Source organism: Balaenoptera physalus, assembly GCF_965194825.1.
Source record: "Balaenoptera physalus genome assembly, chromosome: 6".
NCBI classification, from domain to species: domain Eukaryota; kingdom Metazoa; phylum Chordata; class Mammalia; order Artiodactyla; family Balaenopteridae; genus Balaenoptera; species Balaenoptera physalus.
Genome location: NC_138885.1, coordinates 57,750,354 through 57,775,459, shown reverse-complemented (window position 1 = coordinate 57,775,459; position 25,106 = coordinate 57,750,354). Strand labels below are relative to the sequence as shown.

General features: G+C 35.6%; 1 long non-coding RNA gene across 1 annotated transcript in view; it reads right to left on the bottom strand.

Annotated features, from left to right (window-relative positions):
• Positions 1-20,409, bottom strand: part of LOC309662431 — a 137,912-nt gene extending 117,503 nt beyond the window's left edge. Inside the window, exon 1 of the long non-coding RNA XR_014264672.1 lies at positions 1,977-20,409. This is a non-coding gene — a long non-coding RNA (uncharacterized lncRNA). The remainder of the gene's footprint in view (positions 1-1,976) is intronic.
• Positions 20,410-25,106: the final 4,697 nt, after the last annotated feature.

Genomic DNA, 25,106 nt, shown 5'->3' with positions numbered 1-25,106 from the left:
TTGGCTGCCCTTTTGTTTCTAAAGGCTCCATGATCAATGCCACCAAACATCCCCAGAGGTCAAAACATTCTGATTGTTACTTTGTCTCTGTGGCTTATTATGGTAATTGCGTCCACTTAGTCTATAATGAATAAGCACCCCTACTTGGCCTCTAACTGTCTGGCACTATTATTTCCACTATCATCAAGGAATGCAATTCCATTGTTCCATGCCCTACCATCGCCTCTCAAATAGAGAGAATAACCACCATAGAGCATTACTTCAGTTTTCAAGGATACTGGAACTCCTCCTTACCAAAGGATTCCTTAAGGTCTTGGTAAAGAGTGTTTCCTCAGGGTCTTCTTGGGTAATATAAATAAAGACTGGCTGATCAGGTTACACATAATAAACCCCTTCCAGTGTTACCATTTTTCTGAGGCTTGATTTCTGCCCCTATGTTGTGCCAGGGAAGTAATGTTATTCAGCCTCACTGGATTGGCCCCAACTGATTGAGTCTAGACTTTGAATAGCCAAGCTAAGAGACTATTAACACCACTCCTAGGTTCTCAAGACAACACATTAAATCACAAATCCTGAGTGAATAAACCCTTATCAACCTAATCCAGCCTAATATTTTTTCTTCCTTGGTCTACACTCATATAATTCACTCCTACATATACTCTCTAGATTCCTGCCAATTGAAATCAGTGACATTCTACAAGTCTTTCATTCAGTCAAGTAGATTCAATGTCAATAATATGGCTTAAACCTGTTTCTTCCTTTTCATTTTCTGTGATACTTTCCTGGCTCAGGACCTCTTGCATGGTTTATTAATATTCACTAATCTTATTCGTTGATTTTCCAATTCATCTTAAAAAGTGTTTTTGGAGTATGTTCCTAAAACCTGGTTCATCAACTTTATGTGTCTCCATCCTTAATCATCCAGCTCTTTACTACCTGCATCTTCATACCTCAAATTTATCGCGCACGCTCATATCTCCACATTGCACTACTTCTTCCATCTTGGAATTCTCCTTCTTTCCTTCTTTCCAATTTAAGTTTTCATACGTCTTTCAAAGGTAAACTTAGTAGTATTTCCTTTATAAAGTATTCCTTAATTGCCCTGGTCAGACTTAATTGCTCTTCCCCTTTGACTTCAATGCACATTGATTATGCCTTTATTCTCCCTTGAATTATAGTTATCATTATGCCTGTCTTTGTTACTATCTTGAAAGCCAGGACCATGTCTCATTCAGTTCTTTGATTTCCCCAGATTCTCAGCATAACACTAGGTAATATATGTAATAGGTGTGCAGTACACATTTATTTAAATGAAATTACAAGTAAAGATTGGCTATTTTGCTTTATGCTATTAAGGATGATTTTTACTTGATTTCTACTGACAAATTCAGAATATTTTTGCAACCTTTCTGGTGACCTCCAAAGATGAAACAATGACTTCAAACCTCCAAAGTAGCTTCTTACTTTTTAAAATGCTTTCATAACTACTCACTGAAGATCTACAACAGCCTCCTCAACTGCATAGCCATTGGTCTCAATTTTTCAGACAAAGTTACTAGATTTTTTTCCAGCTTTACTGAGATATAATTGATGTAAAACATTTTGTAAGTTTATGGTGTACAATGTGTTTATTTGATACACTTATATATTATGAAATGATTACCACAGCAGGGTTAGTTAACACCTTCATCACCTCACATAATTACCATTTTTTGGTGTGTGTGAGAACATTTAAGATCTCTCAACTTTCACTATTGTAAACTATAATCACTATGCTGTACATTAGATCCCTAGAACTTATTCATTGTAAAACTGTAAGTTGGTGCCCTTTGATCAACATCTCCCCATTTTCCCCACCTCTCAGCCCCTGGCAACCACCATTCTACTCTGTTTCTGTAAGTTTGGCTTTTATAGATTCCACATATAGATGATACTATACAGTACGTATCTTTCTCTGTCTTACTAATTTCACTCACCATAATGCCCTCCAGGTCCATCCACGTTGTTGCAAAAGGCATGATTTCCTTCTTTCTCATGACTGAATAATAGTCCTTTGTCAAAGTTACTAGATTGATTCTTACAGTTCTTCATGGCAACTGAGACTTATCCTACTGCATAAGCATATAGACATGCCAGTTTTGGTAAAAGTTGTCAGAAATGGTAACAATCAAAACCTAAGAAATCAAGAAATATGATTTAGTAGCAGATCACCTCTCTTACATTAGAACTCTTAGTAAGTTACAGTATTTCTCAAAAACAAACAAAAATGTATAAAGTGGATCCAAATATTAAATATTAAGACAAGCAAGGAATCTATAGTTTATGTGAGTTTTATGCAAATTTTGAAGTGATAGACAATTTAAGAGAATCATTTGCCAGCCTAAGAGAATCATTTGCCAGCCTAATTTAGTAGTCAAAGCTTAAGCTTTTGCATTAATATTAAGCTAGCTTTCCACTAGATGCTTAAGGAGACAAATGTCAAATGAAAGAATAAATTCTTATTAAATCCAACATTCATTAGAAAACATCTCTCTTAATAATGATGCATTGCTATTTATAGAACAATAAATGCCTACACTGGCATCTATAGAGTTAAACTGTTTGGTGTAAATTGGCAAGAGTCTTAATACGGTATCTTCAGTTGTATTCATCTTAATAGTTCTAACACAGACTTCCAGGTTTCCTTGATTGAAAACAAAGATTGCTGTACAAGGCTTTTAGATGCCTTCCCATTGTTTTGTTTTGTTTTTTTTTTTGTCTGCATTGGATCTTCGCTGCTGTGTGCGGGCTTTGTCTAGCTGTGGTGAGTGGGGGCTATTTTCTTCATTGTGGTGCATGGGCTTCTCATTGCGGTGGCTTCTCTTGTTGTGGAGCACGGGCTCTGGGCACGCAGGATTCAGTAGTTGCAGCACAGGGGCTCAGTAGTTGTGGCACGCGGGCTCTAGTAGTTGTGGCACGTGGGCTCAGCAGTTGTGGTTCGCGGGCTCTAGAGCGCAGGCTCAGTAGTTGTGGCGCACAGAAGTAGTTGCTCTGCCGCATGTGGGATCCTCCCGGACAAGGGATCGAACCCATGTCCCCTGCACTGGCAGGCAGATTCTTAACCACTGCACCACCAAGGAAGTCCCTCATTGAGTTTTTAAATGTAACCATGTTGGAGAAATAAATCTGGATCATAGATGACCTTACTATTATTCTACACTTACAAAAAGGTGGATTTCAGGAAAATCTATACATATATTTCAAGTTCTGACATCACAGTTTCTGGAGATTGTGTTTCACTTGTAAGGATGCATTAAAAATACGTTTTTAAAATCCTCTCCTAGAGTAGTCAGAGGGGTTGTTGTCAATGAAATTAAAAGTATTCTCCATAGCATATGTCAGTATTTTGGTTGGGAAATCACCTTCATTAAGAGCAGTTACAGGGCTTCCCTGGTGGCTCAGTGGTTAAGAATCCGCCTGCCAATGCAAGGGACATGGGTTCGAGCCCTGGCCCGGGAAGATCCCACATGCCACGGAGCAACTAAGCCCGTGTGCCACAACTACTGAGCCTGAGCTCTAGAGCCCGCAAGCCACAACTACTGAGCCCACGTGCCACAACTACTGAGGTCTGCGCACCTAGAGCCTGTGCTCCACAAGAGAAGCCACGACAATGAGAAGCCTGTGCACTGCAACGAAGAGTAGCCCCCACTCACCGCAACTAGAGAAAGCCCACACACAGCAACGAAGACCCAACACAGCAAAAATATATCAATAAATAAATTTATTAAAAAAAAAAAAAAGAGCAGTTACAACAATGGCAGTTAGTAATACAGAGAGAAAATACAATTATATCAGCTGATGGGTCTTAAGTGGCAGAGCCAGGAAATGGTTGCTATTGGTTTCCATCAGTATAAGACAGCAGCCATATTTTCTGGATGTCATAAGAAATTAACTAACAAATAGGGATTCAATACTATAATTCATTCCACCTAGATGATTAGAATCTTTTGGAGATATTATAAATAAGTAATCATTCTATTCTTCATTTCAATACTTTTAAACTTAATATTTAAAGGTTAATACTTTAAAAGTTAATATTATGCTTGTGAGTAGATACTGAGCAGAAAGAACTAAAAATAATGGTTTATGCTAAGGTTACCAGATGCCCAATATTATTAAATAACTCAGTCTTGATCCCATAAAACTTCTCTAATAGACTGGTATTGTTGATACTTTGCAAAGGTTATGCTTTCCAGCATAATTTTGGTTAAGTCAGCAAAGCTACTATGTTGTAAGTTATAGATGTGGAAACACCTTAGAAGATAATTCTAAAAAAAAGAGAGAGAGAAAGATTATTAAGAGTCCAAGAGTCCATTTACAGGTGAAATAGGTGGACTGGTAAAGAGGTAAAGAAGAAAGAAGAAAAGAAAAGACTTAGAAATAAAACAGATGGAGAGATGAAATTTGTAGGAATGTGTTGAGAGATAGCTGCTGGTAATTTGACAAATATTAACAGACAGTCACCATGAAAAAAAAAGAAACTGCCCAAAGTAGATAAATTGCAAAACATTAGACCATTAGAACAGCTCAAGCATTTCCAGGAAAGAGCTGGAAAGGCAAGTCTAAAAACTTCTGGAATGCCAGGAATTAAAAAGAGCAGAGAGTAAGAGGACAAAATTTATTATCAGTTTTCTGAGAAGAGTGAAGACAGGGTTAATACAGACTTTTTTTCCCAGGTAAGGGGCACCAGGCTAGTAACCCTGATTTTACTACCAAATAGATCTAGCATAGGAGTGATAGAACAGGCTTCAAACCCTAGAGACCTACTCTAGGAGTGGCATGAAAGCTCTTTAGAGTTAAGGGAATAGTTGATGGGATGCAAATTATGATGGCTTTTTTTGCATGATATTAAAAACTATACAGGGACCACCAAATGGGATTTAAATTGAGCTAGTGCTGTTTAGAGTTGTTATTTTAATTTTTTTTATAAAAAGATGTGAGGTATAAATTAGAAATGTTCCCTTTGACATAAGAGGAAAAATACATAACAACATGTAACATAGTGAAAATGTTAAGCAATACATAAAATATATATAATTTTCTAGCCTATGTGTCATATTTACAAAATTGCTCCTACCCATTAAAGAGCTGTGGCAACTCATCTAATATAAGCCTTCCCCCCCCGCCCCCCATTTAGGAATTTTGTTACTAATCAGGCATATTCAGGTACTCTGAATTTGGCTCTTGCAACTTTTTCTCATCTTAACAAATGCATTTCTTTTTGGCCGCTTTTATTCCTTTCTAAATAAAATGCTTCTTTACATTAATACTGACTAAATTACAGCTTGCTTTCTTTTGCTCAAGTCTGTCACCATACAATGATAAGAGGCTTGCCAACTCCGATAATGTGTAAAGCATTGTCTTATTATTTTTTATCTGTAAAGAATTCTAGGATTTGAGTGGAAGCAATAGTAACAAAAAAAAAATGATAGTAAGAACTGAGAAAGATGCTCTTACATAATATAATAGCCTTTTAAAAAGTCATGATGTGAAATTCAAGTTGATAATATTTGGCAAAAAAGAACACAAAAACAATGATAATCATTTTCACTTGTAGTTTTGAGAAAACATGAAACCATTTCATATCTTATATTCTTAGGTATCAAATGACTATTCTGTAAAAAGCTCATTTAAGAAGATAAGTCTGAATTAGAACCAAGCTCTAATTTTGTTTCTATCATACCCAAAAGAGCTCCTTTCTACAGTCAAAAACTATCTGTATAAGATTAGTGTACTAGCGGTTGTAGAGCAAAATGAGTATTTGGCTAATGGCTAATAAATTCCTTAAATTTGTAACTGCAACTGTAAAGTCATTTTGACACTGGTCAATGACAAGCATATGCACAATGAAATAGTTACTATAACATTATTAATGGCCTGCTATATCACTTTATATTTATGCTCTACAAGCCTTCCATAGCACCATGAACAGATAGTCACTGAGTAAACAATTTTTTGATGATGAAAATTATTATGTGTCAGTTTGGCTTTTTGCTTATTTCTTTTATGACAAAATGGGTCTTAGCATTAGATGTTTCTTCTTCTAGGAACATACATCCTCAGATATTTATATGGTTGATTCCTTTGCATCATTTGGGTCTCAGTTTAAAAGCTGATTTACTTAAAAAATAAACAAATGGGACCTAATCAAACTTATAAGCTTTTGCACAGCAAAGGAAATCATAAATGAAAAGAAAATCTATGGAATGAGAGAAAATATTTGCAAATGATGCAACCAGCAAGGGCTTAATTTCCAAAATGTACAGTTTATACAACTCAATATCAAAAATATAAACAACCCAATCAAAAAATGGGCAGAAGACCTAAATAGACGTTTCTCCAAAGAAGACATACAAATGGCCAACAGACACACAAAAAGCTGCTCAACATCACTAATTATCAGAGACATGCAAATCAAAACTACAGTGAGGTATCACCTCACACCCGTCAGAATGGTCATCATCAAAAAGTCTACAAATAATAAATGCAGGAGAGGGTGTGGCGAAAAAGGAACCCTCCTACACTGTTGATGGGAATGTAAACTGGTGCAGCCACTAGTATGGAGGTTCCTTAAAAAACTAAAAATAGAGTTACCATATGATCCAGCAATCCCACTCCTGGGCACATATCCAGAAAAGACAAAAACTGTAATTTGAAAAGATACATGTACCCCAATGTCCATAGTGGCACTATTCACAATAGCCAAGACACGGAAGCAACCTAAGTGTCTGTCAACAGATGAATAGATAAAGAAGATTCATGGGCTTCCCTGGTGGCGCAGTGGTTAAGAATCCGCCTGCTAATGCAGGGGACATGGGTTCGAGTCCTGGTGTGGGAAGATCCCCCATGCGGCAGAGCATTTAAGCCCGTAAGCCACAACTACTGAAGCCCACGCACCTAGAGCCCGTGCTCCGCAACAAGAGAAGCCACCACAACGAGAAGCCCACACACCGCAACAAAGAGTAGCCCCAACTCGCTGCAACTAGAGAAAGCCTGGGCGTAGCAATGAAGACCCAACGCAGCCAAAAATAAATAAACAAATAAATAAATAAATAAAAGAAGATATACACACAGACACACACACACACACACACACACGAATATTACTCAGCCATAAAAAAGAATGAAATAATGACATTTGTAGCCACATGGATGGACCTAGAGATTATCATACTAAGTGAAGTAAGTCAGAAAAAGACAAATATTATATGATATCACTAATATGTGAAATCTATAAAATAATACATATGAACTTATTTACAAAACAGAACCAGATTCACAGACATAGAAAACAAACTTCTGGTTACCAAAAGGGAAAGGTGGAGGGAGGGATAAATTAGGAATATGGGATTAATGGATACACACTACTACCTATAAAATAAACAAGGATTTACTGTGTAGCACAGGGAACTATATTCAATATCTTGTAATAACTTATAATGGAAAAGAATCTGGAAAAGAATATATAAGTATCTATATATATCTGAATCACTTTATTGTACACCTGAAATTGACACAGTATTGTAAATCAACTATAGCTCAATTAAAAAAAAAGTTTCTTTCTTTGACCACCAATCTAAATAAACTCCCAGTTATTATTTTATTTTCATTTTAGCACCTGTATTAGTTTGCTGGGCCTGCCATAATAAACTACAACAGATTGAGTGGCTTAAGCAATGGAAATTTACTTTCTCACAGTTCTTGAGGCTGGAAGTCCAAGCACAGTTGGTTTTCTCTAAGGCCTCTCTCTTTGGCTTGGAGATGGTTACCCTCTTGCTGCCTCTTCACATAGTCATCTCTTTGTACACACGCATGCTGTTGCTCTGTGTGTCCTAATCTCCTCTTCTTATAAGAACACCAGTCAGATTGGAGTAGGGTCCACTCTAAGGGCCTTATTTTAACTTAATTACCTCTTTAAAGGCCCTATCTCCAAAGACAATCACATTCTGAGGTACTGAGGTTAGTGCTTCAACATGTGAATTTTGGGGGGACACAATTCAGCCCATAACATCACTTAAAATACATGAAACTATAACATTTATATTTACTTGTTTATTATCTTTCTTCTCTCAGAATGTAAGCACCATCATATACCTCAACTGTATTACTAATTTCTGTATTCTCAGCAATTAGATCACAGCCTGGTACCTTCAGTATGTATGTGTAGAATGAACAGATAAATGAATGATAAAATGATTTAATTATCAAACCTTTCATATTTATACTACCATTACAATTTTAATAATTTGACATTCAAGAGTCATGAAAAGGAAGCATTTAGTTTTTTTAATCTTAAGAATGCTAAGCAAATATTATTTTCCACACATATTCAAGACTCTTAATTTATAATTAAAAGATATCTTATGTTTACTGATTATATCTCAGAATCAGAAAGTAGTGAGAATCTATGCCCTATCTTCAAAACAGATAATGTTGCAAAGATTTCAATCCGTTCAAAAGGAATGAGTGTCTTTGGGAAGGTTAAGGCAGAAAAAATCAAATATTATTTTTCTCTACTAACAGTGATTGCCACCTCTGTGAGCTAAGAAAACTAAATCATGACTGTGACAGACACTACTAGTTGCTTTCTTTATTAACAGAATCCATGTTTTAGGTGAGTACATTGGTCACTTATCCAAGTGACTACATTTCTTAGCCTCATTTGCTGCTAAGTTTATGGCCATCTGATTTAGTTCTGGCCAGTGAGGTATTGGGTTGACCAAAAAGTTCCTTTAGTTTTTAAGTAAAAATAAGACACATTTTTCATTTTCATCAAGAACTTTACTGAATAACATATTCACCATTTTGTTCCACCACCTTCTGCCATTTTTCAGGCAACTTCATAATTCCATCTTCCCAAAACTTTTTATCTTTTTGAGCAAAGAACTGTTCCAGGTGTCATTTACAGTCTTCCAGGGAATTGAAATTTTTTCCATTAAGAGAATTTTGTAAAGACCGTAATAAATGGAAACACAAAGGTGCAATGCCTGGTGAATACCATGAATGAATCAGAACTTCCCAGCCAAGCTGTAACAGTTTTTCCCTGGTCATCAAAGAAACATGCAGTCTTGTGTTATCCTGTTGAATATTATGCGTTTTCTGTTGACTAATTCTGCATGCTTTTCATAGAGTGCTGCTTTCAGTTGGTCTAACTGGCAGCAGTACTTGCTGGAATGATCTGTTTGGTTTTCCGGAAGGAGCTCATAATAGAGGACTCCCTTCCAATTCCACCATATACACAACATCACCTTCTTTGGATGAAGACTGGCCTTTGGTGTGGTTGGTGGTGGTTCATTTCGCTTGCCCCACCATCTCTTCCATTCTACGTTATTGTACAGTATCCACTTTTCATTGCCTGTCACAGTTTGTTTTAAAAACGGAACATTTTTGTTATGTTTCAGTAGAGAGTTGCATGAGGAAATACCGTCAAGAAGGTTTTTTCGTTTAACTTATGTGGAACCCAAACATCAAAGCGATTCACATAACCAAGCTGGTGCAAATGATTTTCAATGCTTGATTTAGATATTCTGAGTATGTCGGCTGTCTGCCGCTTGATATAATGTTGATTGTTCTCAATTAATGTCTTGATTTGATTGTTATCAACTTCAACTGGTCTACCTGACAGTGGAGCATCGTCCAGTGAGAAATCTCCAGCACGAAACTTCGCAAACCACTTTTGACACGTTTAATCAGTCACAGCACCTTCTCCATACACTGCACAAATCTGTTTTGTGTTTCAGTTGTGCTTTTACCTTTCTTGAAATAATAAAGCATTAATATGCCAAAAATGTTGCTTTCTTTCTTCCATCTTCAATATTAAAATGGCCACACAATTCACCAACTTTGATAAGTTTTTTTTTAAATGCACACTGATATGACAGCTGTCACAATACAATCTAACAAAATTGTTTCAAATGAACTTAAAGACACTACTAGAGCCATCTTATGGAAAAAACCGAACCAACCTTTTGGCCAACCCAGTATATAGGAAAGTGTTCAGTGATACATCAGGGGAGTCTCCTTAAAAATAAAAGAGGGTTGAACCTTTTTTCTTTTCTTCTTTCATTTTCTTGCCTGGAAGATGGATATGAAAGCTAGATTCCAACAGCCACCTTGGACCATGAGATTGAGGACCAAATCCTAGGAGTGGTGAAGTATTGTGCTGGAAGGAAGGAGCTGGCATCTTTTATGACTTTATGGAGCTGCTACAGCAGCACTGGACTCCTTTAATCTTAATTTAATGAATGTAAGAGAAACAAAATTGTTTGAACTACTTTTATTTAGGGGTTTTCTGTGATTTTAACTAATATAATGATCAGCATCTCTTTCTATAATATTCATTAAAAGCCTGGATAATCTCCAACTGGGTAGTGTCTATGATCTTTGCAATCCTTGCCTTGCCTGAAGGTTTTTTCTTAAAGCCACACCTTTAATGACTTTAACATTGCAGCATTGACTTCCCTAGAATTCCCACATATACCTCTGCTGTAGAAAACAGCTTAAGTTTACAGTTTAATTTTTTTTTTTTCTCTATCTTTGAGGGCAGTCTTATGCACTCCCACAGCATCATGAATTAACTCTTAACTTACCACAATGTATTATAATTGGCAGTTTACTTTTCTGCCTTTCTCACTATACTGTATACTCCTGGGAATAGGAGACTTGTTTACTGTTGTATCCCTAGCACTTTGTGCAGATCCTGGCTAAGTATTAAATGCTCACTTAATGACTAAATAGGCTTGCTAATATTTTATCTATCCATCTATTTTTCTCATATTCCAGGAGAGGTGTATTAAAGGCAGGTTTTATTACAATTCCAATGGACTCAGTTAAACGTTATTCATGATACTGTAGTGCTATTTAAACTTTTTACAGAATTTGTAGTGCATTAGTAGTGGTTCTCAAAGTGTGGTCCTGTACCAACATCAGCAGCATTATAGCTCTGATGAGACTGTTTAAGAGGCTAGATATAAGGATAAGGATAAACAATGCTACATAGTCATAGGGAGGCAGTATGGCATAGTATTTAAAGAACACAAACTCTGAAATGAGGACTAAGATCAAAATTCCAGTTTTACTACTATTTCAGCGAAGTAATAATTCTACTTTATAGAAGTGTTATCAGGATTAAATGATTTAATAATCAAATCACAAATGCATATTTTTAAAGTGCCAAGTTCTTAATATGGCATATGGCACATAGAAAATGCTCAATAATTATTAGCCGTATTGAGCATAGTTTGCTACTAGGAGTTTAACAAAGAACTCAGTGTCACATTTTTTTCATCTTTCTGTCTAGTACAAGCTGCTCTCTTTCTTTATTCGTTATCTTATCAATTCTTTATCAATAGTGCATTCTATGATGTACTGGTTTAAGTGGTAAAATTTGGCAACAGCTTAGATTCCCAATTTACTGATAAAAATTAATGACCAATTATAGGGTTTCCCTTGTAAAATAGATCTATATTGACTTTGCAAAGCAGTATGTTTGTTTTTATGCCTAACTTCTGCTTGCAAAAAACATAATTATAGAGAAACATTATATTTCAGATCTTAAATTTTGAACATATATTTATATATTAATTGTAAATTTTATATTTTTTTAAAAAGATTTTTTTTCTGGAAATTAGGCATTTTCACTACGAAAATAAAAACTATTCTCAATAAATTCAAGTCGACAAGAGTTTTCACTTTTTATCCCTCAAAGACCAAGAAAAACAGCTCTTAGTAAAATCTCATCTCACTGTACCGAGTGAGAATATCAGTCATTTAGTAATCGGTTTAATATAACTCTCTCAGTGAGAGCAAAAATGGGGAATTATTAGAAGAAAACTTATAAATTTAGCATGACATGGGAATAAATATCTTACATCCAATTTATCATTGTTTTTGTGCATTCACTGTACTGTAATCCTATATTTTGGGAATCCATTCACTATGATGAAGCACCCAAAATCATTTGCACAACTTTTCACTAAAATTAGTAAATAAAGTGGAACAACATATTTTTTTCAAATTGTCATCATAATTACAAGGGAATTAAATCTGTTAAAAAATGTAGATTGAACTTTGTCCTAATTGGTTTACATTTAAAGATTCTTTGATCTGTGGTAACAGTAATATATATTAACATGTTGCATTTTAAAGTGACACTGCCTTTCATTAATCAAGTGTCTGTATGGTTGATTAATTTGTACAAGATTTAAATTGCTATGAAAATTTATCATTCATAGCCATGATCTCCATTTACATATATGTTAATTATGGTAAATGTAATCTTTTTCTGAATCCTCTGGGCTGCATACTAAAAAGACAAAGTGATCAGAGTGACTACTTTTCCTATTACAAAGTGAACTCTTACTGTTACTCAGTACAGTCTGTTGTAGTTGTCAAAGCTAGGCTAAAAACATTAAAATATTTTCTGCTGAAGGCAAGTTCAGATTCTAAAGATGGTATTTCCTTTTCAAGTGATTGCTTTATTAGGCAGTCACAGCATTTACGCAAACAGAATTACTATGTTTATTTACTACAGTATTTAGTACTATCTCTGCATGCTGCCAGATATTTCTTTTGCTTTGAAGCATTTTCCTGTATTAACTCTATGATAAGTTTTTAATATATCTGTAAAGCAGAATGACTTGAAGTTAGTTGGGAAAGTCTTTGTAATAGAGTTAACATTAATTGTTAGAAATAGAAACTTTTGAGGTTACAACATTTTAAGACCACTTGGAAGGATTCTGTTAAAAAAAGGTAATATATGAAAGTACTGAAGGCTAAGAGATTAGATTGATCTTTTGCCTTTGCAGAAAAATACTTGGTACTTGAGAAAAATGAGTTGTTGATAGTTTTTATCATTTTCTAGCCAAGCATCTAAATAGTCAAGATAAATATAAATGTTACCATCTATGACACTGAATTCCTAATGTACGTTTTTTCCTATGGGGCTGATCCCAAGAGTATTGTGTGAAGCTGGAAACACAGTTAGGAAGTGTGGGTCTGGCCTTACACAGTCCCACTATTGGTCTTTTCCTTAGGAATGTTTTCTACAGGTTTTCCCAAAATCCAGGGCATGCTAACCAACAATTAGTTTATTATTTTTATTTTTTAAGAAATACTTTCCATTTGTTCCCCAACAGTGACCTTCTCTCTTAACAACTACTGATTTGGACAAAATTCTAATACATTATAAGTGAAAAATGATATGGTAACTAATGTTTTAGGTGACTATGATAAGCCTTGCTAGGCAAATTTGGAAAATTTAATTATTCCTATTAAATGTCTATAATTTTATGTTTAAATTGTTACTATTTACATAATATATTCACTTCAAGAGAAGCCTCATTTTTTAGTCACAAATTAATAGAATTAAAATACCCATCTTGGAAACCTTTGCAAGCATAGCATCTCTGACTACCTGACGAGGCTATATTTAAAGACACTTATTTGACAATTTTCTTATAGTCAGCCTAATCACAAGAGAAGCAAACTAATATGGCACCTGTTCTGATAGATGTATGTTGTACCTTTCATCCCCTGATCTCAGACCTTGCAAAGAAGCAACACTTCCCTCACCACAGAAATGCATCCATCTCTAAACTGGAAATAGCAAAAGCATAGGACAGAAGATGAGGAATATATTATCCAACTAAAATTACAGGGAAATTTTAAGTAGGCAGAATATAATTGCCCAATTTGGAAATTAGCCAGGACACAGGGTTTAACATCATCTTTACTCTTTTGAAAAGTGCCATGGGATTTTTAATAACTGCTGGTGGTCAAGACCTTGGTTTTACCCTCATCCATTAGACGACACCTCCAGCAGTGCAGTGCCCCCTCATACCATGCTGGGGCATCAGTTCAGTACTGACTCAGTGAAAATTGTGCCACCTACTGAATCATCCACAGCTCATCTTAGAGTGCCCTGGCTTTTAGGATTTTCTCTGGAGAGCTGTTATGAAAGATGGGACCAGGCTCAACGATGCTTAATTTATGAGATTTCAAGGTTTTAAATGGTTAAGATCTCAGACCTGAGTTTTACTTTCAATTTAAGCCAACAGATTTTTCATGATTTTTCCATACTCATGGGCTATAATTATGGTCTGAATGATTAAACTATACATTATACACATCTCTCCTTGGATATAAGGGAATAAAGACAATAACACACATACCTATATAAATATGTGTTTATATATACTGATACATTCAATAAAAAGCAGATTCCCTCATTTGTAATATATTTGATTCTTTTGAAATGGAAAAAGTACCACCCTTTCACTGAAAAAAAAAAAATCCATGTAAACTATATTCCACAAGGAGTTTATTTTACTTTCTAGATTTTTAAGAACCTAGGAACAAATATTTTAAAAAGTAAAAGCAATCCTTGGAGGGAGTGGACTTCACTGGCCAAGTAAATAAATTTTTGTAAAAGAAAACCTTTATTCTAGCTTTCCAGATAAAACCTTGTCATCTACAAAAGAATCTCAATACAGCTTAATTGTTCCAAAAATAACTGAAAGAAAAATCAAGATTTTTAGACAAAAGTCAGATACATCCAAACATAAATGGTGAAACACTGATGCTTCCTAGTCTCTAGGCTTCATTTTACCAATTTTCTTCATCCATGTTAATGTGTGTACACTGTATACAATTTGTTTGGGGGAAAAAAAAGAGCTCATGGTATTTTCAGAAACCTTGGTCTTTGAAATGATTTTCAGAAATTCTTTTCTGGCTGCTAAAAGTATCAGTATCCTGGGATTGACAAACTGTTTCTGAAAATGTTTCTTGAGGTGTTACTTCTGGAAATGACATTGAGTAAATCCTGTTGGTGTGTGAGAAAAACAGAGAGTTGGAAATGATTATAAAGAATTGATTGAGACAATATAGCTGAGGCTGCAAAATAGATTCCAACATATCCCTGTGTTTTTGCTCACTCCTGTGTCAAGGATTCTCAACACACAGACACACACCCCCACACCATATACATAATCTTCTATTTTCCTTTTCTGATCTCATCAGTTTCTAACTCTATCATCTGCTTTTCCTTTGAAGAATAATCTATAATGAACAATCCTTGTTAAAGAGAAAATATTTCTCAACTCAATCCACTTCCCAGAATTCCCTTACATTGTTCGGCTATGACTTGATTATTCCTTGCCAGTAAATTAATAACTCAAATATTTGAGGGTTGGAGGTCAGGGAAAGAAAAACTATTCCAGGCAACTAAAGTCTGATTTGGTGAATTGCTACTGCTGTGATATAGTTAATATGCCTCCCTAAGTGCCGGGTTTGCTACCAGATGGAAATATCAATCACTTTCTTTCATTATCAACACAAAAATCACAGATGATAGATAGTCTTCCATTGTAAAAATGAAAATCTGAGACACAAAAACTCTCTGGCTAGGTCAAATAGCTCCTAGCTAATCCACGAAAAGGTTTGTGTAAACTGTAGACTGTCATGGCTTTGATACTATGTTTCATGTTGAGATGACCATAACCTTCTACAGAGTTCAGTTAAAAATACAAATTGTCTTTTATTTTCCAATCAAACAAAACAGTGCATTTGACTGTGAATTTTTTCCATTTAAGTACTGTTTTTCTAGTATTTTTATACATTTTTCATATATAATATAGCTGTTTTGAATTCCATTATATTTTTGTTTCTAAAGTTATTTTCCTTTTCTCAAAGTATCATTCTCTAAACCATTGTTTCCTTCCCCAATGTTCTTTATTCATGCTAATTCCTAACTTCCAAGTACATTTCCAAAAGAAGATAATCTTGGCTAAATATAATTTAAAAAAAGAGAGAAAATGTAATCCTGGGAAACAATCAGCTCAGCTGTAATCTGTCAGTATTTCAGCTAACAAACACTAGGGTCTATTTCTATCAATGATTATTATATATATATATATATATTTTTTTTTTGCCGCTTTGGGCCTTTGGTGATGCGCGTCGACTTTCTCTAGTTGTGGTGAGTGGGTGTTACTCTTCATTGCTGTGCGCGGGCTTCTCATTGTGGTGGCTTCTCTTGTTGTGGAACACGGGCTCTAGGCGCGTGGGCTTTAGTAGTTGTGGCGTGCGGGCTCAGCAGTTGTGGCACGTGGGCTCTAGAGCGCAGGCTCAGTAGTTGTGGCACACGGGCTTAGTTGCTCTGCGGTATGTGGGATCTTCCCGGACCAGGGATTGAACCACACCATGTCCCCTGCATTGGCAGGTGGATTCTTAACCACTGCGCCACCCGGGAAGTCCTCTATCAATGATTTTTATATATGTGTACAATAAAAAACATATTTGTCTTTCTAATCTTTTATAAGTAAGGCTATCTCGTAAGTATAAGAAATTTAAAAAAATATACATAAACAACCATAATGGATGCTCATCTTGCTAATTTCCCCAATTATTGTTAACTGCAATTTATATGTTTCTCTAATGTATTTTTCTCCTATTAAACCATTAATTCTTTGTCAATGTACTTCAAACAAATGATTGTAACATATGGTTGATTTTGATAGTCATTACCTCGGCCTCTTCCTCTTAGATTATGAAAATGAGCCGACAAAGGACATATGATTTCCTACACCCAATACGAACCAAATATTTTCCTCAGTGAAATTCTTATAGTCCTAGAACCAGGTCATCAAAATTTTATAGAAATTCCTAACCATAAAATCTGATAGATTGAATACAGTTTTTAAGCTAAGTGTTGAATATATATATTAGTCATTCAAGTTGTATTAAGGCATCATGAATAATTTGTTTTCAAAATGACAACATACGAAAAATAAGAAATATCAAATGAATAAATCCCCATATATATTGGGTTAAATATATGTTTATGATATGTCCACATCAAATTCCTAGAAATTCTAGGATATGTCCCAAAGATACGTCCACATCAAATTCCTAGAAACTTTAAATGTTACTATATTTGGAAAAAAGATATTTACGAATGTAATTAAGATAAGGTTCTTGAGGAGACCATCTGGATTACCTAGGTGGGCCCTAAATCCATAATGTGCCCTTAAAAGAAACACACAGAGGAGAGACACACGACAAAAGAGGAGGAGGCAAAAGGACAGAAGCAAAGATTAGAGTGATATGGCTACAAATCAAGGAATGTCAAGGATTAAAGGCAACCACAAAAAGTTAGGTGGGAGGCATGGAACGGATTTCCCCCCAGAGCCTATAGAGGAGCATGGCTGACCTTGATTTCAGGCTTCTAGCCTCCAGAACTGTGAGAGGATAAATTTCTGTTGTTTTAAGCTACCTGATTTGTGGTAATTTGTCAGAACAGCCTCAGGAAATGAACACTATACAATCTAGAGATTACATAGAGACGATCAGAATTTCTAGAGCATGACCATTCTCTTTTTCTCGGTGAAAAGAAATCACTTCCTTCTAATTACAAAGTTACAGAACTCACAGAAAGAACTGTTATATTTGAATTTCAATAATATTTAGATAACAAAATAATGTTTCACAATTGTATAATCTGTACTGAGATACACAATTGTGGTAATGATAGTGGCACAGGAAAAAAAATCAACTAGTAAAACCTATCAAACAGATGAGTGACAGTATGAAGAGTTTATTTCATGCATTTAATATACAATGTTATCAGAATCCAGTGGATTAAGAGATCAAAATTTCCCACTAGAGGTAACATCCACCCATAAAAGCTAATACCTCTACTTTCCTCATAGTAAGTACAGAGGTGAACTATATAATAAAATGTTATAAACTTGAACCACAATCATTCCAAAGGCCCTGAGGAGAAAAAGAGATGACATGTTTCAACAGCAGAGAGTAAATAACAAAACCCCCAAAACTCATGTGTTTAGAATGTGATGTGAGGGAAATGGAGCACCTAAAAAGAGGTCTAAGAGATCAGCAAGGTCCAAACCATGCAGGCCTGGGTTCCTGAAGAGATAACAGTCGCCTATACTAAGTTAGTGAAGTAGGACACTATCTTGGGATACAGTCCCTATTTTATTGATTTTTATGTCTTTAAATTCTAACAATGTTCCTGGGACACAGTGAACATTGTTATATAGTCTGAATGGGCAAATTAATTTTACAAGTAAGACTTCAATGTTTACTTGACAACAGTTTATTTTTGATCATCCTCAAAAACCCACTTAGTGCTGGTTCCTTCCACTACATGGTAAGTTACTTAAGATCCTTTCACTATTATATCCTGGCAAGTAGTAGTAAATGCTCAAGAAATATGTTGAATAAATAAATGAAACACCCAATTATTTTTCAGTGGAATATTTGGTACCCTTTTGGTAGTAACTAGAAGGAGATCAGGGCTGAACTAACTTGGGCTATATCATATGCAACTGGAATAGTAGTTAGTACTGGTCTTAGTGACATGGCTTGCCACTGCATGTGAACTATCTTGTTCTTTATCAAGTGTCTTTTGGCTCTAAGTATGGATTTTCCTTGGCCTGATCTTCTTACCAGGCCTCATATCTCTACCAAGCCTAGGCTATTTGCTATGTGGCTTCTATCCACAGTCATGACACTAAAATTTCTTATAACTGACAAACTAATTATGATTACAAATGCTCCTTTAAGGCATTATACGAGGCAATAGTTTGTTAGTCTAATTCTAGCAATCATACGCACATCAACGAAATAAACTTACATTTTAATGTAGTATTTTATTTATAATTTTCACTAATTAAAACTCTTTCAATTTGTTAAATTAAATGTTTATAATAATACCATTACACAGAGAAAATCAGAATTTCTAGAGCATGACCAGAATGTCTCCTTTTCTTAGTGAAAGGAAATCAGTTCCTTATAATTACAAAGTTATAGAATTCACAGAAAGAACTGTTATAATTGAAATTCAGTTATATTTACACAATGAAATAATTTTTCATATTTGTATAGGTTGTTGAGGATCATTTCAGTTGCAAACTGATTCAAGCTTTTATATTATAGTCTCTTTAGTGTAAAAATTACAAAAATAAAAAGGTATGTATACAATAGGAAGGGATGTACAAATGTACATGCATAGCCAAACATATGCTGAAAGAAATACTTAAAATACTCACAGAACTTTTCTCAACATTAAAACATGAAACAATCCTTTCTCAACCCCCAGAAAATCCTATCCTTTTGGAGACAAAAATACTTATCAGAATTTAAAATTTTCATACAAGAGTATGGTTATTTATTTCTGTATATCTTGAGAGTTATAGTCAAGCTTAAGCTGAAGCTTTAAGATAACAATAGTGTAAGATCTAGGGTGAAACAAAAGAAGGGGAAAAATCCCAGAAGTTCCCAGAGGTACTTGGGGAAAAAAAGGAAAGATAGGGGAAATGAGGGAATCAAAGAAAAAAGAATGAAGATTCAAGGATGGGTAAATCTCCTCTTTACTTAGCTTTTCAAAAGGTTTGTGATAACCAGCTTTTGTGTAAATGGATTTGATGGCTCTGGGCTGAAGGTGACTGACAGCTGAATCTAGGCCCCCTCGAGAAGTGTCACCCTGGGGATTGCCATTGTTGCAGACTGTTTCTTCTGACTGACCCAGAAGAATCATTATCTCAAGGGGACTCTAACATCAGCCCGCCCCCCTCCCCAAGCAGCCTAAGAGCTAGAAGCAACTTAGTTTCTCTCTTGGCAGTAATTACAAAGGCGAACAAGGGGTGTAACTGAGTTGAGCTTAAGTCCTTCTCCAATCCCCAATTAAAAAAAAAAAAAAAAATTAAAGTAGTCAAATATTCCAAGATTTTTCCCAAGCAAAAATGTCTGATGCTTTGTTGTTGGAAAAATAAACAGACCTCTGTGCCCTCCTCAGGAAGCGCTTAACTGAAGAGGTTATTTGTAGGTAAATGTTCCAGTCTTTTTTAGTAAAGCTAATGTGTTTACTTTGGGGCTACTTCAGCTACTTTGTTACTAGTCAGCTAAAGTCTGGCCATACTGCTTTAATATCATATAAAACGAACTCCTTCCAAATAGTGCTGTCACAATGGCAAGTTATATAGGGGTATTTCACCCATCTAGTTACAAGAGTTCTGCCCCCAAACCCTGTCCTCCCTGCGCCACCAGCCAGCTCCACGGGGCTGACCCACGCACTAAGGTGGCTGCCTGAAACGAGGCAGTCTTTTTCTTCTTCCTTTAAACCTCTAAAAAGGCTCCACAGGAACCGTCAGGGTAGTAAAGTTGTTACCATAACCAGACTAGTTATTTGAAAAATTAAAAAGCTGATAAACTTAGCACGAGGCTATAACCACAATTAGGCCACTCTTAACTGCTGTACCTCACAAAGCTCCGGTCTCCCGCAGACTTCCGTCTCCACCTGAATTCCGTCTCCAGTCTTTCCGCCGGGGGGGGGGGGGGGGAGGCGGGACTTCCTGTCCGGAGAGGAACCAATCAGAGAAAGGAACGGGAACTAGCGGAGGCTTTCTGTAGGCGTGCGCTCCGTTCGCGATGTTTCTATTTGGCTGAAGGCTTCTCTAAGGTAAAGAAACAGATGAAACAGTTATTTCTGAAACTAAATCTTATTCTTCCTTAATGAAAATCAGCAAGTTTTCAATTGTCTGTGACTTAAAGTAATTTGGAAAATTTTCGTGAAACAGCGTGACGGAGTTTTTCTTGGCGGTCTCATTTGGTTCTTGGGTCTCAGTCTGACCGCAGGTGTTTGTATTTAATTTTTCCTTACTCTTCTTTCTCTTGTTTATATCTCCTTATTTCTATATCAAAATACTCTAGAAAGTAAGCACCATGAGGCTAGGACTTAGCACAATGCCTGACATACTAAGACATCTGTATATATTTGCTAAATTTTGATCCCTGCTTTAAAATGAATTGTTCTTAATCACTTCTCATTTTTTCTAGTAACTTATTTTTACTTTAAAAAATTGTCATTTCATTGTTTTCCCTTAAGAAGAGATTGTTGTTAAGTCGTCTTGGGGTGTATTAGCCTTTTTGGGTTATTCACACGTGACTGCAGAAATGTTTTTCTTTCAGATTTGTAGTGGAGGAAAGTGGAGCAAGGTAGTGAAAGGTAGATTCTTGAACTTGGAACTAGAATCTTGATTCAGTCGCCTGCAAATTACTTAACATCTCTGAACTTCAGTGAACTCACCAGTAAACATTTTATAGCAGGGTGGTGTACGAGGATTTAATGAGATAACATGTAAAATTCCCTGGCTTATCGTAGATATCCAGTAAACAATGCTTTGGATAGGAGAAAACATTTGTGATAGTAAGACAATTTCAAAGTAACATAGAAGCTTAAGAACCTAACTGGAAAGCAAAAATTCTCTCCTTCAGTTTCAGTAGTACCACTGGTTGGGATATAACTCCAGGAACATTACTTAACTTCTGTGTCTATTATTAGCATTTGTAAAATGGGGTAATAAATTTTAGCCACTTGGCAAAGTCCCTGCGTACTGTTACCAACAAGACAAGCCCAGAATGGAATCACTTATGCCAAGCCTTACCTCACCAAGCTGAGACTTAATTACAGTTTTGGTTCTCCCAGAAAGGGGATCCTAAATCAGTCAATCAGGAATCACATGCGAGCACTAGCTAGGCAATCTGCCTGATAGACCCCTGCCATCCCTAAAGGAAAGTAATCTTGCAATAACCAACTGGCTTTTTGGCCTAGTATAACTTCCTTGTTCCTGCTCCCATCTGCCTATAAAAGTGTTTCATTTTGTACAGCTCCTTGGAGTTCCTTTCTATGTGCTAGACTGGATGCTGCCTGATTCGAATCCATTTTTGCTTAAAACAACTAAAAGTTTTTAATATGCCTCAGTTTATTTTTTAACAGTACATTAGATACATAGTGTAAAACACCGTGGTGATAAAGAATATTGTATAAGTCAACTGTTATTCTATTTTGTGTGATAAAATGCTGTTTTAGATAGTAGAATGAGTTGGTATGCAAAACATTGTTGTGTTAATTAAACATAGGATTGTGTTAAGTCATTAGATTAATTTTCCCTGAATATTCTGTAATCTTTATATTAGTTACTATTAACTAACACAGCTTGACAAATGCTTCTATTACTTGATTTGTGTGTGGTGCTATTTTCGATGAAAAATTATTCAAAATACACTGGTTAATCGGAATGGTATTCAGGAGCTTTTAATGTAGCTTTAGACAGATCAGACCAGCTTGTGAATGTTTCTCTGAAGTCTGAAATAATGACCATGTTCAGTTCTTGGTCTAGCAAAAAATATCTGGGCCAGGCAACCCCAAGAAGGTTGCAAATTCCAACTCAGTAGGAGACTGACCTATTCCTCAGAAATATCATACTGCTGTCGAAGTCCTATTCCCTCACCAAACACATAACTGAGCTGCAAATAAAAGTTGCGGTATCATTGTTGGAGGTTGAGGAATGAAGAAGAATTTACAGAAAAGGGAAAGGTGGTCTGGTAACAACTGCCTAATGAAGGGAAAAAAAAACAGTATAGGGATTAAATCAGATGTACTGTAGATTTGCCTTGTTAATTTTTAACTTTGTTTAGCTGTTTCTTTGCCTATTTGATCTTAGAAAACTGTTCATCCTGTCGTGTTTATTTACTTACCTGAAATAAGGGTGTAAGGTGCATACTTTTCAGTTAAAATACACTATTTTTAAAAACCTCATATGTGTATAATATATGAAGAATTTAAATTCTTGATACTTCTCTCTTTCAACTTGCAGTATGCCCACTGGGTTGGGCAAAAAAAAAGGAGGAGAATTTAAGCAGAATCACTGTCATCTTGGGACATACCTTTCCTAAATGATTATCCCCCCCTCTTCTCCCTCTTGTATTTATTTGCTTGTTTGCTATTTCTATTTGGGGAACAGTGTTAACAGAAAACTCCCTAGTAAATTTTATCTTCATGGAGGTGCTTGCCAAGGTAGGGTTTTAGAAGACAATTCTTGAGAAAAACTCAGAATGAGTAAAGAGGGCTCTTCTCTCCTCTCTCCATTCCTAGGGAAGAACGGAGCTAAATATATAATAGTTATAAAAATAAGGCTTAAGTTTATGAGCAGTTTGAAATCCCAGGTAGAGCTAGAATGCTATAGAGACAAGGCCGTGGACATGGGATTGGAAGACACTGGTGTCAGGCTTGGCCACACCACTTACTAGTGTGTGCCCTTGGACAGTTTATTTCACATCTCCAAGCCTCTCAATTTCTTTGTATTTATTGTGGGATACTATCTATTTCGTATACCTCATCAGATTGTTATTGAAATCATATAAAATTATATATGTAGAACAACTCTCTCTCTCTCTCTCTCTCTCTCTCTCTCTCTCTCTCTCTCTATATATATATATATATATATATATACACACACACACACACACACACACACACACATATGGAAAATCCAACATGGTAGTTTTCATAATGTCTCAGTATAAGTTCAGGAAACTCTGGCGGAGTCTATGGAGCCAGCCCATAGGCAGATCTATGTTTCTCCCTAGGACAGCCAGTCTACTTTTATATATTTTATAAGCTGATGACACAACTTTCTTTCATTGATTTTTAAAGGACAGAGTTTTAAATGTACATATAACAAATATGTTCATTCTTTACTCATAATAATAATATCAACTGCAATGTGTTTAACACTATGTAGAAAGCATTGAAAGGATCAAAGATACAGGCAAGGATGTTGTTGTGAGGTGGGCCAGATGACCATATTTTAATACCTTTCAGACTTTTTGGTCTCAAGACTACTTTATACAAAATAACTGATGACCCCAAAGAGTTTACCTAGAAAATCCCCCCAAACAGAAGAATACACATGCATACACGTTCCATTAGCCTCCAGAGTGATGATGTCATCATATGTCATGTGGCCTCTGGAAAGTCCACTTGAACTCTCGTGAGACATTGAAAGTGGAAAAAGAAAAAAAGGTCTTAGTATTATTATGAAAATAAGTCTGACCTTGTGAGCCCCCTGAAAGAGTCTTAGGGACCCTCAGGGGACCCGAGACCACACTTTGAGAACCACTGGCGTATTATTTTGAAGGAAACACCAAGGTACTGAATTATACATTAAGTCGGGTGTGTATTTTTTCCATCTCTGCTTCAGGCTTAAACGAAATTGGAATGATGAATGAAATTTACTTAAAGCAGATGTTATAAAATGTTTTCAGTAATATCTTCACTCTTTAAACCTGTGTTTTAAGATCTTTTTAAAAGTTATGTTGGGCTTCTTTCATTGAAGCATAGCAGCCACTTTTCTCTTCCATGAAGCAAAAATCAACCACCAATTTCAGTTAAAATGGAATTTGGACCTCTCGTTTAGTCATTGACAAAATGTTTTGATTTGATTACTTATTTGTTTAGGTCTGTGTATTCTGAAAAATGAGTCTGTCAGTCAATGACGCGGCCTTCCAGAAAGTTAGAGGTGTAGGGCCTCATCACACAGATGTACATACTTTCCTTTAATAGAGTGGTTTTTATTTTAGGTCATCCTTGAGAAAAGCATTGTAGTAGTCATTTCTTTAAACAATTCATTATACTGCTTACTTAATATTTCAGTAATACATTTTAATTGGGCACAATTTGCTCCTTTTGTCTAAAATTTTTTTAAGGTATCTGCCCATCTATAAGCAAAGACAAAAGCATGTCAGTTCCCAAAAGTACTTTCTCTGCTTCACTTTGAGGACATCTGTAGCCTGAATAGTTTTTAGTCCCTCCCAATAGGTCTCCTCTCAGCTGCTCTGTGTTTTTACATCTCTCAAGAGGGGTTAATTCTTTACAGCTGTATCCTGCCTTCCAGGAATCTAACATGTGCAAATTATTAATCTTTTTCTATTGCTACAGTAACTCCCCAGGCCATAAACACCCCCTATGTAAAATTGGCCCTTTTCCAAGAAAAACTTTGGTATTCTTTCCCTGCAAAGATAATTTGGTCTCCTTTGGTTTACATTGTTATTTAGAACAATTGATAAGATACAGGAATTTACTTCCAAACAATTATTTAGAAATAGAAATTCAATTTTTAATTTTAAACCTCTATCCACTGTTATATAATTTGAGTCAATTTGACATTCCATTTATTTAAGAAATCAGGCTGCTCCTTTTCAAGAGTATA